Genomic DNA, 17,258 nt, shown 5'->3' with positions numbered 1-17,258 from the left:
TACAAAAACAAATGAAGGTTTTCATTTGAGACTCCCTTGTACTAACCAAAGTAAAAAATGGATTAGATCGAAAAAAAAGTAGTGCAAAATATAGAAACCAGGTTGTATTTCCAATGAATAAAATATAGTTTCATGTGAGAGATCGCAGAAGATAAACTTTGTGAATAAAATTTCTCCGTAACTTTTGAAGGCTATTCTTGACCTAAATTAAAAGTTAATAACAAAATGCAATAACTATGAACTTCAGTACACTACTGTACGAAAGGAAAAAGAAATGGAAAACAGTTGTACTGGATATTCACTCGTCTGGTGGATCGAGTAGCAGTCGAACCACTTATATAATAATATTAATAGTATTATATAGTATAATATAATTAATAATAATAAAGTAATAATTATTGTAAAATAATTATTATTGTTATTATTTCTGCTGATTGTTTTATAAACGCTCTTTTCAAAGCACTGTTGATTAATGGGGGAAAGTTTTATCACACATGTGGAAACTTTTACAAAATGTTATTTGAAAAGCTGGATACACTGAAGAAGATCCATTCATTGGCAAAATATCAAAGAATGGCTTCTAATTCTCAAGGACTGTTTGGTTGGACTGTAGTACATATCACCATATTATGTTAGTTATTTACACGGTATTTATTGATTTAGTTTTCAAACGTAAGTACTCATGACGAAACAGTTTTTATATTAAAATCTGTACATTTTGCCCACCCCTTTTTTCTGCAGGAAAATATGAAAAATGTCCCGTTAAATGTCTTAAATCGCGCGAATAGGTGCAAGACCTTACAGAGGATAAGGTAAAGAGAATACTCGACATACCTTGGGGGTAAGGACATATTTTGGGAGGAAGGGTGTTCAGGGGTCCGGACCACCGCGAAAGATTTACCAATTACAAAATTAAATTATCAAAAGATACCTGTTTAGCATTTGTTGTATAATACAGGGTCATTTATTTCCACCTAACTTATTGGAAGGCAAAGAATTAGATTGGGATCATAAGGCTTTGAACATCACACGTATTGGCCATATTATTGGACTCAATAGTTGAAAAAATTAAACACAGATTAAATAACTTTATTTCTAAACTTCAAACCACGTGGTTTATGAAATTACAATGTTTCTCCGGAGATACAAATAAAGAACACCCTTACAACAATCAGAATATTATTTCCTTTGTTACAACCAAATAAATACCAAAAATAACACTGTAAACTATGTACATATTGCTCCAGGCGTTCTTGCGAATATGTAAAGGATCGTGCTGCCATCTATTATTGAACACAGTAACAGAAAGGATTGTGGGAAACACAAACAGTTTAATCCCATAAAAAGTTATAACAATCGTCAAATATATTTAGTTAGAACACTTTCAAAAGAAGGATACTTCTTTTTTGCAATGAGTCCAATAATTTGGCCAATACTGCAGATCTACGCACACTACCACTCACAATAATATGCATAAAATATTAATCAGGAACTGGATCTAACATCCTTTTTTGTTATTCAGTAAATATTCAATTTTCTATCTATTTGACATTAATTTCCTTGCCAGGGCAATTGATTTTATAGAAACTTTGGCAACCTTAACTACACATAAGCTAGATAATGAATATGTGCTGTTAGACACTTCCATTTTGGTCGTTCTCTGCATCTTCAAAAGAAGACACGTTGCCAGGGGCAGCTCTGGGGGGCGCGAGGGGGTGCTTGCGCACCCCATAATTTTCTTCCCCATCCCCTTCAGCACCACCCAACGTTCAACTGAAAACACTAACCCTTAGAGTGTCAGTATTATGTCATGTCGTCATATTGACCGCCGAATGTTAGATACTGAACTAAGACCGTTAATATTATATGCAACAGACAAGCACTGAAAGAGATACTTTTCTCTACTGGTGGCCAGGGGCGCCGACTTGTCAAAATTATTGGGGGGGGGGCCTCTGATCACTGAAATAAATTAATGAATGACTCACTCCCTCCCTTTTTAAGTTTGGGCCTCAGTGTTTCCAGAGGCCCATGAATTCCTCAAAAATATTAAAATTTTCATTTAAAGTTCGAATCAGAATGTCAATTGTTCATGGATGGATATGTCACACGTTTTGCCATAATAGCAAAATATTCCCGACTTTTAATATCTGCTACCATGGAGCGCAAAACAGATCTTCCTTATACACTATCTACCAAAAAGTAATTTGGCACCTATGATGGTGGTTAATTTAGTATCTAATTTGAATCATTTAGTATCATTTAGTGGGACCACTGGTGGTTGTTCGTGGTACAATGAACTCACAGGCATACTGTACAATACTAGACAATGAGATGCTCCCAACCTTGTGGCGTTTTTACGGAATGGACCCCTGTTACTTCCAGGATGACAATTTTAGGTGGCATGTTTCGGAGGCTACTATGCAGTGGTATGCCGACAACAATGTTCACCGATTGGTCTGGTTTGCACAGAGTCCTCATTTCAATCCCATAGAACACCTTTGGGAGGCTTTGGACTGGCGGGTGAGGTCTCGGGAGATGCGGCCAAATTCCATTGTCCAACTGAGTGAGATCTTGCAAGAGGAATGGCGACGCATTCCAATGGACGTCCTCCACAAACTAGTCGAGAGCATGCCTGACAGGGTGGCTGCTGTTATAGCAGCAAGAGGTGGCTCCACGAGGTTCTAACAGGGTTCGCACCACCAGACAACCATTTTGTACACGTGCCCAATTACTTTTTGGTAGATAGTGTATATCAATGATCTCGTTCTGTAAGAGCCATTTGTAGCCCGAACGTCCCAATTACAATTTATTTCACAAAACCCCAATACCGTATCAAGCCCTAAGATTATATGTTTATTTTATTAAGTCTCTCTGAATGCTTCACGTTGACCAGGGCATTCACTTGTTTTTCTCAGTTGTCTCAACCTCTGAGGCATGTTTACAATGCATTGTGTTGTGCCATGCAAACCTCCTGAGCATTCAGGAAACAGGTAATTCTTCTGGTCATAGAGTCAGCGGTTTGCATGGTAGCAATTAAAAATACGATTCGGCATAGAGGAAGAGCTCGATGGCCTAGTGATATAGAGGTGAGACAAGCTGAGAGGGGACTGACTTTTGGGATTGGAGTTGAGAGAAGAGGTTGTTAGCAGAGCAGTAGGTCAGAAGTGGAACGACGCTCTGGTCGACAAATTGGAGAAGCTAATAGAGGACTTCGCATATTCTATTCAGCTTAATACTTCAGATAGACAGGTAATTATCCTAACACCCAGCCATGATTCAGGTTCAACGGTTCACAAAATCCAAAGAGTGACCATTGTCTTTTCTGTAGTTTAGTTCCTTAGTGTGATTTTGTACCTTTCGCATTGCCAAGCGTTAACTCGTCATGCCAATGACGAGTGCTCTCATCACAGGATGAATGATGAGTAATTTACATCACCCATTGATTAATTGGTTAACATTCTAGGTACTCGTAAGATCCCACGAACTTTACGGTTCGTTACGATACTTATTGATGAATTGAAAGAAATTAAAGACACACCATACAAATAAGAATCCTTCATAGTAAGTGTTCAATGTGAAAATTGAGCCCGATCTGATTCTTTTATTAAAGTTGTATTTGAATTTCTGTATTTGAAAGTCTCGGAAGGTGAAGCAGTGAAGAATCTGCCAGTCTACTTCTGTAGCGGTTCTTGATGAACTTCATTGAAGAAGAAACACTTTCAAACGTGTATGTGCTCCCGAACATCGATGTCATTCTTTGCCCAAAACTACGAAGGTTTGGAAAGCGTTCTTTTGAAAGGTATTTTAAAAACTCTGGTCCCTTTTCTTGCCTAGTTTGAAGGAACACATCGCCTTTCAAATCACGCAATTCAAGTTGGAGAGAAGCTATTTTAATTTTCAATCTTACGTTTTTTTGGAGATATTGCTCATTTCGATATTTGAACAAACTTTAACAATCAGTCGCAGCACAATCCGAGTTGGAACACTGGAAATCTCTTCGTACTTCGTGCGTAGTAAAACAGATCTCTATAGTGCCGCTCTGCAGTTTGTTTCTAAACACAAAGAGTGAAGCCTTCGCGGAAGCGGCAGAGTTCATTCCGCATAGCGAAGGGATGGAATGCATGATGTGAAGAGAAAGTTACGTCACTTTAGATTCTTCTGATGATCATTATTGACTGCAAAATCAATTCTACCTGTGATATTGTCTTTCTTCTTCAGTAAAAAATAACGTATTTTAATAAAAATAAATATAATTAATGTATTTTGCAAACTAGCTTCGCGGGCCGCAGGAAAAGGAAACGGGGGCCGCCAGCTGGAAACCCCTGGTCTAGAACATTTCAAATGTGTATTTAAAGTTAAGTTCATGTGGCAATTGTGAAAATTGCAATAAATAAAAGTTGTTAAATATTGATCAATGTTGGTGTGAAAATAATCTTTTCCATTTTGCTTTAGAATTATCAAAAATTACATCAGAATTTGAAAATAGATGTTATGTAATCACAAAATCTAGTTTTCATGCAAAATTGCTGCAAAATGGAGAATAAAGTTTGTAGATACGTGCCTGCTTGGGCGGGGTGGGGGGAGGGTTCTCCCTTCGGATAGAGAGCTCTCACCCTACTTTCTCTCTCATTCTCGCCATATTTCATGCATTTTCATTTTCTGGGTGTAAATTTCACTCCTTCCAATCATATTCGAATATTCTATTTCCTTGAAACTGTATTATACGCGAGCCCAATCGGAAATTTCAAATACCTGTGATGCAATTTAGCCAAAGACCTTAATAAAGATTCTTCGCTGCTGATTCTAAGAAAAGTTTCTCTTAAGTTCTGGCAGAATGAAAGAACGAATTCAATTCCACTTTTTCCAGCAGGTTAAATTTCGCTGTTTCTTCCTGGAAAAGAAACCAACACCCTTTCCGAACTGCAGGAAGAGGCTGGAAGAAGAAAAGAAGAAAAAAATCTCTTTTTATCTCGCAAGTTCCAATTAAGAAACTGGAGGGGTTGCGGGGGTGGGGGGTGAGTTAATAATGCCTTAATAGGGGGAGGCGGCGTCTGCTGCTCAAACAGTGTTTAAACCCAACGGGTTAATTATGAGGCAGGAAAAGACACTCCTCAATGAAGAAGAAGTAATATTCCATAATTACGCGTGGAGGGGGCTGGAGAAAGAGCGTCAGAGGAAATATTGAAAAAGACGCTGAATTAGGATAAAAGTTCTTCCTCGCACTGTTCAAAGTTCATTATTTTTCATTTTGTTTACGTTGTTACGCGCCCACAGAATTCAATGCTTAATATCTTAATTACAATTAAAAATACTTGTGTTATAGTATGATGTCATATTGTAATATTTCCCAACAGTTATTGACTAACCTTAAGATTTCAGTTTTCGTTATCAGGTGATCTGATTTATTGATTTTATGGCTTACGTAGGTTAATTTAAAATGAAAGATTTAGTTAGTGTACAGTTTGCAAATGAGATCCTTAGGAAAATATTTGGGGCTAAAAGGGATGAGGAGACAGGTGAGTGGAGAACGTTACATAATTTAGAACTGCATAATTTGTATTCATGTCCAGATATTATTAGAATGATTAAATCAAGAAGACTTAGGTGGGCAGGCCATGTGGCACGAATGGGAGAGGAAAGAGGAGTTTACAGGATTCTTGTTGGGAAACCTGATGGTAAGAGACCAGTAGGAAGACCAAGACGAAGATGGAGGGATAACGTTGAGATGGGCCTAAAGGAAATCGGTAGGGATGGAAAAGAGTATATAGATCTTGCTCAAGATAGGGACAGATGGAAGGCCTGTGTTGCTGCAGCCATGAACCTTCGGATTTAAGAGGGCAAGAGGGCTAGAGAGTAGTAGAGAGTAGTTAGTGTACAGTAGGACTTATGAGTATTACCGTACAAATTGTCCATGACTATTTTCATTAATTTTTCTCTTCCATCCTATGTATTTTTAAGCGATGGATTTTTATGCATGCTGGTGCAGAAGTTGTCAACAGCTTGTTTTGAGTTTTCTTTTAATTCTTGAAGCTCTTATTGGGTCAAATAAAGTGCACGAACATGGTGATGCACAATTTGCACGGTAATACTCATGGATTCCACAGTACTTGTACAATAATTTTAAATATGACCACAACAGTTTTTGAAATATTAACGGTCAGTATGCAGTTAACCTAATTCATGTAATACTAATGACTCGGTTATAAAAATACATTTATCGTGCATCCACATGCAATTGATAACCATAATATTTCTTCGTCCATGATTATTCAAATTGAAATAAAAAATGGTGATGTCCCGTTTTTGTACATTAACAGGCAGACTGTTAAATTTTAACGGTAGAATATTCTAAATGTTTCTGTAACCCTAAGAGTGCCCCGAGGATATAAGAATGATAATATATTAGGAATAAATTGCCTTATTTTATTATTTTATAAAGGTTGTTATTGCTTAAAATTATCATAATTTCTACTATTCACGTTTTATCAATGCGTCGCCGGCTTGTAATCAAGAGGTCCCGTACCCAGGATTTTTTTGAGGAAGGGTTAGATCCGAAAATATGTTTATATATATATATATATATATAATAGATTCAACTCACCTCATCCCAACAATCAGCCACACAGCTGTCACAAGGTATACAACTTAGTAATTAATTGTTTAATTCAATTCTCAGAAGTATTCGAATAGTTTTGTGTTTTCTTTTGAACAGACATGATAATCATAATTATATGTTCAAAAAATAATATATTTATAAATTAAATTATACGCATTAGCAATTATTATTATAATAAAGAACTCTAAATGTGAATTGACCAAATGAAGGAGATATTTTCGTCTGGTAGCCTAAAGCGACGACTGGGTGCTAAAACTGGGCGTGGGGGGGGGGGGGCAAGGACAGTTCACTTTCTCTTAGTAGACAAGACTTAGAATAGTGCAGGGACAAAAGTGGAAAAAAAATTACGGGGATAACTGGCCCCTCCCCAACGCCCCACTAATCGCAGCCACTGCTGGCACCCTTGCATCAATGGTTATAGAAGTAAAACTACACAATATTGCAGACTGCAAACTTCTGGAGTCTGCCTCTCTACACCACAAACACATTAATTTATGCAAGAACAAAATTGAAATTTTGCAACTTTGAAAACTCGTCGATGTTAATTTCATAGCATTTTACAAGTTAAATATTTCATAGTTCGAGTGTGGGGGGCATGCCCCCCGTGGCCCTTCCCCTGGTACGGGCCTGGTCTCGGGTTCGATACCCGGTGGAGTAAGAGTGCTTAGGATCACATTTCAAACTGTAGGCCCATTCCCGCTTAGCCTGACCCGCTTTGCAATAACTTCTGGCGACGTCCATGAACTTACCCAACAATGAAATGAGTGAAACAAAGAAAGGTGAGCCTATTGTTCTTTCCCCAGACACAAGAGGAGTGACGTAACAGCTTGTTGATGCACGGGGCCCATCCCAGAAGACAAGTGAAGGCTCCGCGAACGAACTACCCCTGCCAGGACCGCTAAAAGGGGGACCGGGTGGTCCAACCACTCCACCTGTCTGCTCGGCTGAAGGGTCCATCGGACCGTCACCTGTTGACGGGCAACAGCGTAAGATTGTACTCTGGGGTGTCTCTGTTCGACACCCACTCTTTGTCCTCTGACGGCATTACGTGGCGCCTCTGCCCTTCGGGGCGCTGTCAAGTGTCAAAGACTGGTTTTCGAAGCAACGGCTGTTTTACAAGGAGGCCGAGGCACGAAACAATATTTGTAATCATAGGCGCACGGACGTTTCTATTTGAAGGCTACAAATTGATTGGATTATTTTACCTCGTCGGCATATAGATAATCTTCATAGGCGTTCACACGGAGGGGGCCCAAGAGGGGCAGTTGATCCCCCACTTAGAAATTTAGTGCAGATGAATCTTATCACCAAGGTTAGGATTTTAATGACTTAGCATATTCTTTTTGGTAAGGGTGGTGTGTTCCCCAAAAATATAGAAATTCATATTATGAAGAAACTAATTATGTTAAGGCGCTTTTTAAGGGCATATTTGGTCATTTCTTGAGTGATATAGCATGTTTTGATGGATTTTCGATCATATTCAGCATATTTTTTGCATTTTCAAGAAATATACGCAGAGAAAAAGGTTTCTTTGGATTAACCAAAAAAATGGTAGTGGTGAACAAATGGTTTGTTTAAATAGGCGTCAACCAAACAATTGTTCACCAGTATCAAAAGATTTTGTCAAGTTCTATTTGTTTGTCGTAAACAATTTTTTGGTTACCAAAACCAAATATTATTTTGTTAAATCTAACAAAATGTAGCCCATTTGTTTAGGAAAACCAAATAATTTAGTCGAAATTACCAAACTATTTGTTAAATAATTTATTAAAAATTGCTTATAATCTGGCTAATTCTAGCTAGGGTGGATAGTTTATACAAACTAACTGATCTCAAAATACACATTCAGAATAGAAAAGTTCACATGAACTAACCATTTTTGGAGTGTGTTTGTTTTTTCTTCGCTGGATAATAAACCTTTTCGAGCAAGGCCTCATCTCCAGGAAGCTATCAACTCGCGGCAAGCCACGGCACCTAGCGACCTGTTGAGTGAGATGAGTCAAGGCAAAATGGATAATAAACCTTTTCCTGCTCCCACAAAAATAGGCAATAATTAGGCTGGAGAGTTCAATGAACTAACCGATCTCTAACTACGCGCTGGTAATGATCAGGCTGGAAAGTTCATACAAACTAACCGATCACTAAAACCAGTTTTATTTTTTCTTCGCTGCTTTTTTTTTTTTTTTTTTTTTTTTTTTTTTTTTTTTTTTGCTAGTGTCAACCCGTTGAGAGGGTTATGCCCTCACTTCGATAAGTGATTTCATTGTAAGTTATGTGTCTTTCATCAATTTGGATGGTCTAAGTGCTTTTTTTATATTGCAGAATATTTTTCTTATTAAGATTGGTGATTCGTATGTGTTATCTTACTTTTGAGCATGGTTGAGAAGATTGTAAATATGGATTTCGATATTTGAAGTCGGAGTATTGTTGGTACTGCTTAGGCTGTAGTGGTGGGATAAATATGGCGTGATAACTGCGATGGATGATATATATCGTATTCGTGTTTCTGTGGGTCTAGATCATCTAGAGAACTTGAATACATGGTGAGCAGGTGTTGTAATGGCGTATACATATGTGTAGGTGCTGCATCATGCCGGATGTCAAGATGAATGGTATTCCAGAATACTGGGTTTTCGGATATCATGGCTTTGTTTATGTATCGTTGGCGAAGGCTCTCGACGTGATACAAAATAGTCGGGAAGGAAATTCTGTCATACAGTAGTGCTGTGGGATAAGGTAATTTAATCCGGAAAGCCAATCTAAATGCGTGCCGTTCAAAGATTTCCAGTTGGTCGTAGAAGGAAGCAGAAGCGTCAATCCAAGCAATATGCCCGTGAGTGATGGCTGGCCGCAAGAACATTTTGTAGGTGGTTAGAACTGTTGTCGGGTGTAATCCCCAAGATGTACCCACCAGTTTCCATAATAGGTTTAGGCGGTTTTTTACCTTCTTCTTTATCTTTTCTAAATGTGGACGCCAGGTCAGTTTTTCATCTATGGTAACCCCAAGGTATGTTACGTGATTTGAAGGTAAGATGCGTCTCCCCTCTATTTTAATCTCCAAGAGTTTGGGGTTTCGGTGTATTTTGGAGCGACAGTGGGGAGGTAGGAAAACTACTGCCTGAGTTTTTGAAGAGTTTATTGATAGTTTCCATTGGTTGCACCAGCGAATAAAGGAGTCTACGGCCTTTTGGAGTGTTTTATTAATGGATTGAACTGTTTTCCCAAGAGTTAGGAAAGCAGTGTCATCTGCAAATTGGAATACGTGTGTGCTGGTATCCATGGTCGGCATATCTGTTACATACATTAAATATAACAGCGGTGACAAAACAGACCCCTGTGGGACTCCTGTGTGCAAGAAGATGGGATAGGATGTTGCCGAGTTCAGAGAGATGTATGCCATGCGGCCTGTCAGGAACGAATGGATAAGGCGAATGTAGCATTGAGGAAGTTGGAATTTGTGGAGTTTATATATTAATCCCGAATGCCAAACTTTGTCAAACGCCTTTTCGAGATCGAATAAAAGAAGACACGATGGCAAGGACTTGTTATAGTGGTTTGTTATGGTTGTTATCAATCTCAGAAGTTGGTCGTTGAGGCTGATGGATGGTCGGAAGCCTGCTTGATGTGCAGGTAGAAGCTTCTTGGATGAAAGGTGTTGGTGCAATCTGCGTACAAGTACTTTTTCAAAGATTTTGCTGAGGGTCGATGTGAGCTGTATTGGTCTGTAAGAGGATACTTCGCGAACAGGTTTCCCGGGTTTGGCGAACAGCAGCATTTTGGAAACTTTCCATTCTGTCGGGAAGTAGCCTGTTCGTAGTATATAGGTATATATGGTGGCTAGGATTAGCAGAAAGGTTCTTGGAGCCTCTCTGACGAGTCGGTAGGTTACCGAGTCGAAGCCTGGAGCAGTGTTTCTTTTCCGAGATATTGCGCATGCTATGTCTTCTGGTGTTATAGGTGAGGTTAGAGGTTCATTTTCATCCATACTATGGTCATTGTTAGGTTTGAGAGCTCGGTTATGTGGGTTTGAGACACGTTGTACTGTACGTGATTGGGTTGTTTTGTGTAATGTTTCAGTTTGTGGTGTGAAGATACCTTGGAAGTGGTGTGCAAAGGCGTTTGCTTTCTCTTGGTCGTCGTCTACGGATTTCCCATCGACTATAATGGGATATGTAGTTCTTGACCTTTTCCCTGTGAGTTTGTTAAATTGCTGCCAGTATTTGGATGGATGTGTTGTATCAGCCAGTGTATTGCACGTTTTTATCCAATTCCTTCTTTTATATGCAATGATATAGTTTTGTACCGTGCGGAGGAGTTGTCTATGATGCCGTAACGCTTCAGGATTTCTTGTTACAACATACTCACGGAAGGCACGCCTGGAGGCTGAAATCAGTTTTAGATAGTTCAGCGGTAATTTTGGTTTATATAGATTGATGGTTTGAAGTGGGATGGTACTTTTCGCAGCTTCAGTTAAGGCAGAAGTGAGTAATGGGACTACATCATCCAGATCCCTATCGTTTGTTGGCGTATCTGCGTTTTGCACGGAGTTTTCGATTGCATTACGATATTTTTCCCAGTCTGCTTGATCGTAGGAGTACCTTGTTATGAGAAAGGGTTTGTGAGGAGTTGGTGCAGGTGCGTCAACTGTAAAGATTATAGGTGCGTGATCGCTACCAATGGGTTCAAGTACATCCACGTTGCTATTTGTAAGGAGGGAAGTCGATGTAAGTACAACATCTGGAGAAGTACTGCTGATTGGTCTAGATGGTTTCGGAAGTTGGTGGAAATGGCAATTTTGGCAGCTGTCTATAGTTTGGTGAAATTGTCGTTTTTCGGCTTGTGGTCGACTATGGAGATTTATGTCGGCCATGATTATGTAATGCTTGTAACTGTTTTCAATGTAATTGATAAAGTTGTATGGTATAGGATGTCCAGGCCGGACATAGATGGTTGCTAGGGTAATGCTTCTGTGCCTCAGATATATTGTTGCTATGCTGTATTCCGGCAAGTTGAAATGCGGTGGTAATGTGTGTTCTCTGTGCGGATATGATTTTCGAAAGCCAATTGCAGTCCCTCCATTTGTACGTTGAGCTTCCGTTGGCCCATCATGTCGAATCATAGTATATCCGCTGATCTTGGGTTTGAGTTTTGGCGTTAGGAAGGTTTCGTTGAGGGCGAAAGCTGATATATTCTTTTCCTGCAAGACAGTCTCAAATAAGCTTTTGTGTTTTCTTAAAGAGCGAATATTTAAGAAGAGAAAATAATAGCCCATGATTGTTATGAAGAGTCTGAAAACTGTTTTAGGATGTACTTGTGTTTTCAAGAGGGTTGATATTGAAATGGACATGTGGTCCCGTATACGTAGCGTGTAACTGCAGTTTGAAAAGTGTTTTTGCAGCGAGTATGACTTGGTCCAGAATATGTGTGCGTAGAAATGGCTGGATGTTTTGAGTTGTAATAGTAAAGAATCGTAGCAGATCTTCCACAGTGATTGGGTCCATTAGTGAATTTGCCGGTTTGGTTGAGCTATCTATAGTTCGGATGGGAACAACAAGCTCAGGGTGATTTGGTTCTGGGTTAGGTTTGGCTTGGCATTTATAGCTGTAAGTAGGATGTCCTTCAGAGCATGTGTTGCATTTAGGCGGGTTCTGGATGTTTGTACAAGTGTTGGTAGAGTGTGGCCCAGAACAGTATCCACAGATTGCTGAATTTGGACAGTTGGTTGTAGTGTGCTGATTGTATGTTTGACAACGTTCACAACGCACTGGTAGTGGTGTTGACGTCCTGGAAGGTTCGACTCTGTGCTTTCGACAATATATATAGGCTCCATTGTGCAATAGTTCGTCCACGGTATCTTTATCTACTGTCAGTATTCGAACCATATAGGTTGGTCCGTTGTCATTTCGGATTCTCATGCACTTGTGGATGGTGTGACCTTCTGCCTGAATTTCTTCAGCGATTTCTGTGTCGGTGTATTCAGGGGGAACACCCCGAATCACCACTGATAGCATTGGTGCTCGTTTAGGCGGAGGAGGTTGCTTTGGACGTGTAGAGGTTAGTGGCTTCATATTGGCATTTGTACCAAAAATTTGGTAGGAGGCCTTGTCTCTGATAATGGTGGAGAAATGTGGGTCAGTAGATTTTATAAGTATTCCGTTCCTGGTGAAGACTATTTCATTAACTGAAGCTCTTGGCACATATTTTAGGATTTGATTTAGGATATGTTTTGGCGTCTTGTATTTGGTGTCGTAGTTCGAAAGAAGGAAATTGTACAGCATTGGTGTCTGTGTGTTTACTTCGGTCTTGTTCTGTCTGGAGTCTGTTCCCTCTGGAAGTTTCTGCTTTTTGTTGGCAAGTGGTGACCTAGATCGATCGCGGGAATCCATGGAAGAGCTTCGGGAATTTGGGTTTTCTAGCTTGTTCCGGCCTCTGGCTCTGACATCTCTAGGGACAGTACCCCCAACTTGTTGGGGGAGCCCTTTATGCATCGCTTCCCTTGCACTACTTTGCAATCGGCGAGTGAGTGTGGAAGCTGCACTTTGCACGTGATGGAGAGAGTCAGAGTCAAAGTCTCGGAACAGACACTTACCAAACAAGATTTTAGAACCAAACAGCCAATGAGAAACGAGGACAGAAACCAGAGCCAAAGAAAGAAAGAAAGGACTGGTACTGTGACCAGAGCTCCACCGGTGAAATGCTTGGGGCTACAACCTAGTTGTTGCCACCTGAAAAGTGTCGTTCGAGCTAGATATCCCTTCGCAGCAAGGCGTTCAACAATGTACCTCGGAAACACCAAACCACTGTGTAGACTGCAATTACCTCCAGTCGTCCGTTCCAAACGTACTGAAATTACAGTCACAGCGAATGTTCCAAGGGGGTTTTCTCTCGACGCACTGACGTGGCTTCGCTGCACTTAGCTCCTAGTTATATAGTCTGGAATCAAAAAGGTTGCTCATGGGAGATTCACTTTTATTCACAGCATACATTTTTTTCTTCTTTAATTTGTAGCTTTAATGTTCACACATCTTTCGAGGAGTGTTAAAGCACAATTTTTCACTATGATTACAATCAAACGTACCATTATTTATTGTACAAAAACTTGTGTTTTATCTACACATTTTGGCAGAACCATCTAGCGGCCGGTGTAGGAAACTCAGTATAAAGTATGTATATTCTGAGCTTTTTTTCAGCATATTAGGTTACACAAGAACATGAAGACTCGCTTCGAGTAATATCTATCTACATGAGTTTCAATTTTCGACAAAGGACTTTCATACTACACTCTACGAAACTGGACAATCGTTATTTCAAATTCGAAAGCACGCTCACGCACATTCTAGTAAATTTAACCAAACGTTTTGTTTCTCTTTACTTACAAATGTATCCTTTTGTTTACGGGAACAATATTTCGTCAGACCAAATTTTTTGGTATTCTTAAACAAAATATAATAATAATAACCCATAGCGCGACAGCCCATGAAGGGCCAGGGCTTACCTACCGACTGCTGGTCTCCCTCCCACACTGTTCCTCCGTCACCTGTTATAGCGTGGAGGTCTTGGACCAGTAACAAAATGCTTTAGTAATTACAAGCAACATTTGGTTATCGGGAACAAAAAGCATAAACAAACAGCTCAACCAAACTTTTTTGGTAATTCCAAACAAACCAGTTCTTTCTGTGTACAGTCATTTTCGAAGTGGATTCGTTGTTACTCCCATGTTTACTCGAGAGGTTTTTCTTTTTTTTGAAAATTTAGAGAAAGTATTCATTGTGGATTGCAACTCAGGGCCCATAAAGTGAACTGAAAATAGTACGTATGTGAAAATATCTCAGCATTTAGATATTGATGTTTCAAACAGTCCAGATATAAGGGCATATTTTTCAAATTATGGTGCATATTTTGTAACATTTTAGGTCATAAGAGCATATTTTGGTGATTTGTAGTCATAAAATTCCTAGCCCAACTTATCACCATTTTCTTAAAAAAAAATATTATACTCTTTGAAAAATTAAGTATTTCCTAAGCCGGCGAAAGTTCCAAGCAACCACGGAGGGGAGAGGAAAGTGGATTATTTCTATGAAATTGAACCATCCTAATTCGTTCTCTAGCAAATTTCTAATCATTAACATGACACGTCCTTTCCCATTGCACTAATATTTATTGTTATTAATTATCTTTTCTCTTGTACAAATGTTTAATGTTCTTTAATCTTAATTTCTGTAATTTACCTATCACTGATAATGTCAGGATAGTGACTAACCTGTATATACTTATCTTGTAAGGGCTGTTACCATTGCAATTACGTGTGTGTTTTGTCTTGACTTGGAAGTTCGGGCTCGGTTTTTGAATAGAGTGATCAAGTTGAATTATAAGAAGTTTAATTTCTTTGAGTGAAATTGATTATATGTTAGGCGTGTAAGTATTTAGTTTGCAAAGAAGTGAAATAGACTTCCTTTTTCTTACTGCAAACTTAACTTTGATTTTTATTTGACGAACTAACAGAGAGATATTGCCCCATACCCTGAGAAGCATCACGCGAATGCTTTCAAGTCTTTCTTGTGAACTTATTATTTGCTCTTTTAGTTAAATCATGTTCTTTTGACTAAAGAACGTGTCAAACATTCCCACTCACTTTATTCGTTAAGTGCGTTACCTCTGTGTGTTTACTGAATAACTTACCCATGAATTGGATATCAGTAGCGGCGTTGGTTGAGGAGAATGAGGAGGGGACAAGAACAGTTTACTTCTTGTTTGTAGACAAGGCCTAGCATTAAGAGGCCATATAGTGCGGGGGCAAAAAGTGTGGAGGCAACTGCCCCCTAATCGCAGTCACTGTTGGAAATGAATAAATTATGTGCAGTTTGTTTTCATTCTACTGTACAAAACCATGTTTATTTATAAAATAGCCTCTGAACCACAGGAGGGATCAAAGAACATTGGTGCCACGGAAGTTTGAATTCTTCCAATACTGTGATTTTTGGTGGCTCCAGACACTCTAGATATCCATCAATACAATAAAACACTAAGATGAAATTACGTCTTTCTTACTCAGATTCAACTTTCATAAAGGTTGATTGATTTGGTTGATTTCGTGTTTTATGTCCACTTTATGCACAGTAAGGCTAATTGGGACTGGACCTACAGTTTAAAGTTGGATCCGAACCACTATGTGCTTCCACTGGGTATCGAACCCGGGACCCGTTGATTACAAGGCTACCACTGCGCTATCGGGGGGGGGGGGGCTCAACTTTCATCAAGGCTTTGCCACCTAATCAGAGGTCTGCGCACGCCTATAATAATATAGATAAATATAGTGTGTTTGTCTATCTATAGCGCATTGTTCTGGGAAGAAAGATTCCGTTACTCTTCAGGTTCGTTCGTGATAGGATAATCGGAACTGGACGTAGCCAATGGTATCCTCGCTCCCGGTCACTTGCCAAGGATATCTCCGGAGCAAGGCCACGCAAAGCGGCAGAGAAGGGGAGGCAACCGAGTGGGCAGAGCGAAGCAGCACACACTGCTGCGAAGGCTGGTAACCGTTATCCCCCTCCACGCAATCCCATTCCCTCTCCTTGTTCATTGGTGGAGCCGTCTCGCGTCACTACTTGCTCAGAGACTTGCTTTCGTTCGCTTGCTCCAGAGACAGCCGAGACGGAGTTCTAGGCAGCATCCCTAGAACGGACCCGGCGTAACGGAAGGTGCAATGGTGTAAGAAGGCGCCACCAGAGGGTGCAGCGGTGCCGTGTGATGTTCCGGTTAGGAAGCTCCCGACAAAGCTCGCCCAGTGTCAGTCGCCGACACGACGGCGCTGGAGGCCTCACAACGTCGCCACCGCCGCTGCCTAAATTGCTTCACGGTCGCAACCGGGAAAGAGCCGTGAAGTGTCAATGTTTGTGTAACCCAAGACTCGATTCGGCTGCAAATGTCTGTCGGAAGAACTGGAGTCGTTACTCACCCTGCAACACGTGGCAGCTGGAAGTGTTGGCTGGTTTTGGAGACATGAGGAACGTTCTGGAAAACATTGAACATGTTAATAGCGTTACGGTACTCCTCAACTTTGCACAGAGAAAAGGGTTTTGCTTGGATTTTGGTAAAGAAAATAGCGCCAAAGAAATAATTATTCATCAGTATCAAATTATTTTAGTAAATGCTTCACGAGCAGCGAATTCTATTGCTAATCCGTTCACCAGTAAGTGATTGGATCACCACTAGCAAATTCTTTTAGTATCTGTTCACTAGTAGCAAATTCTTTTAGTAATTTCTTCACCAGTAGAGAATTCTGTCAATACTGGATGGACACAAGTGAAACTAAATCTAAAAAGGAATGCCCTCTTCGGTGAAGACGGGACGAAATTTCACATTCTCCTCCAGTGCAAAGAAACAGGGGAGGCAAGACAAAAATATATCAGGCAGTGATGTGCGTCTACGCGTAAACAATGATAGTCTACATTCTACACGTAGATTACGTAATCTATGTAAACAACATGGCGAAAGGTGATAACTTAGCAAAGAGCGCCGTGGAATTAAAAGAAAATTATAATGCGTATCAGTTGCTGATGTGTGTGGAAAACTTTTCATACTCTTTCTTTCAAATTCGAACAACCTCACCTAGGAAGAAACCTAATATAGGAAATATTCTAGT

This window comes from Lepisma saccharinum, chromosome 18 (assembly GCF_977018435.1).
Source record: "Lepisma saccharinum chromosome 18, izLepSacc3.1, whole genome shotgun sequence".
Lineage (NCBI taxonomy): Eukaryota > Metazoa > Arthropoda > Insecta > Zygentoma > Lepismatidae > Lepisma > Lepisma saccharinum.
The sequence above is the reverse complement of the archived record's forward strand: the minus strand, read 5'-3'. Positions refer to the sequence as shown.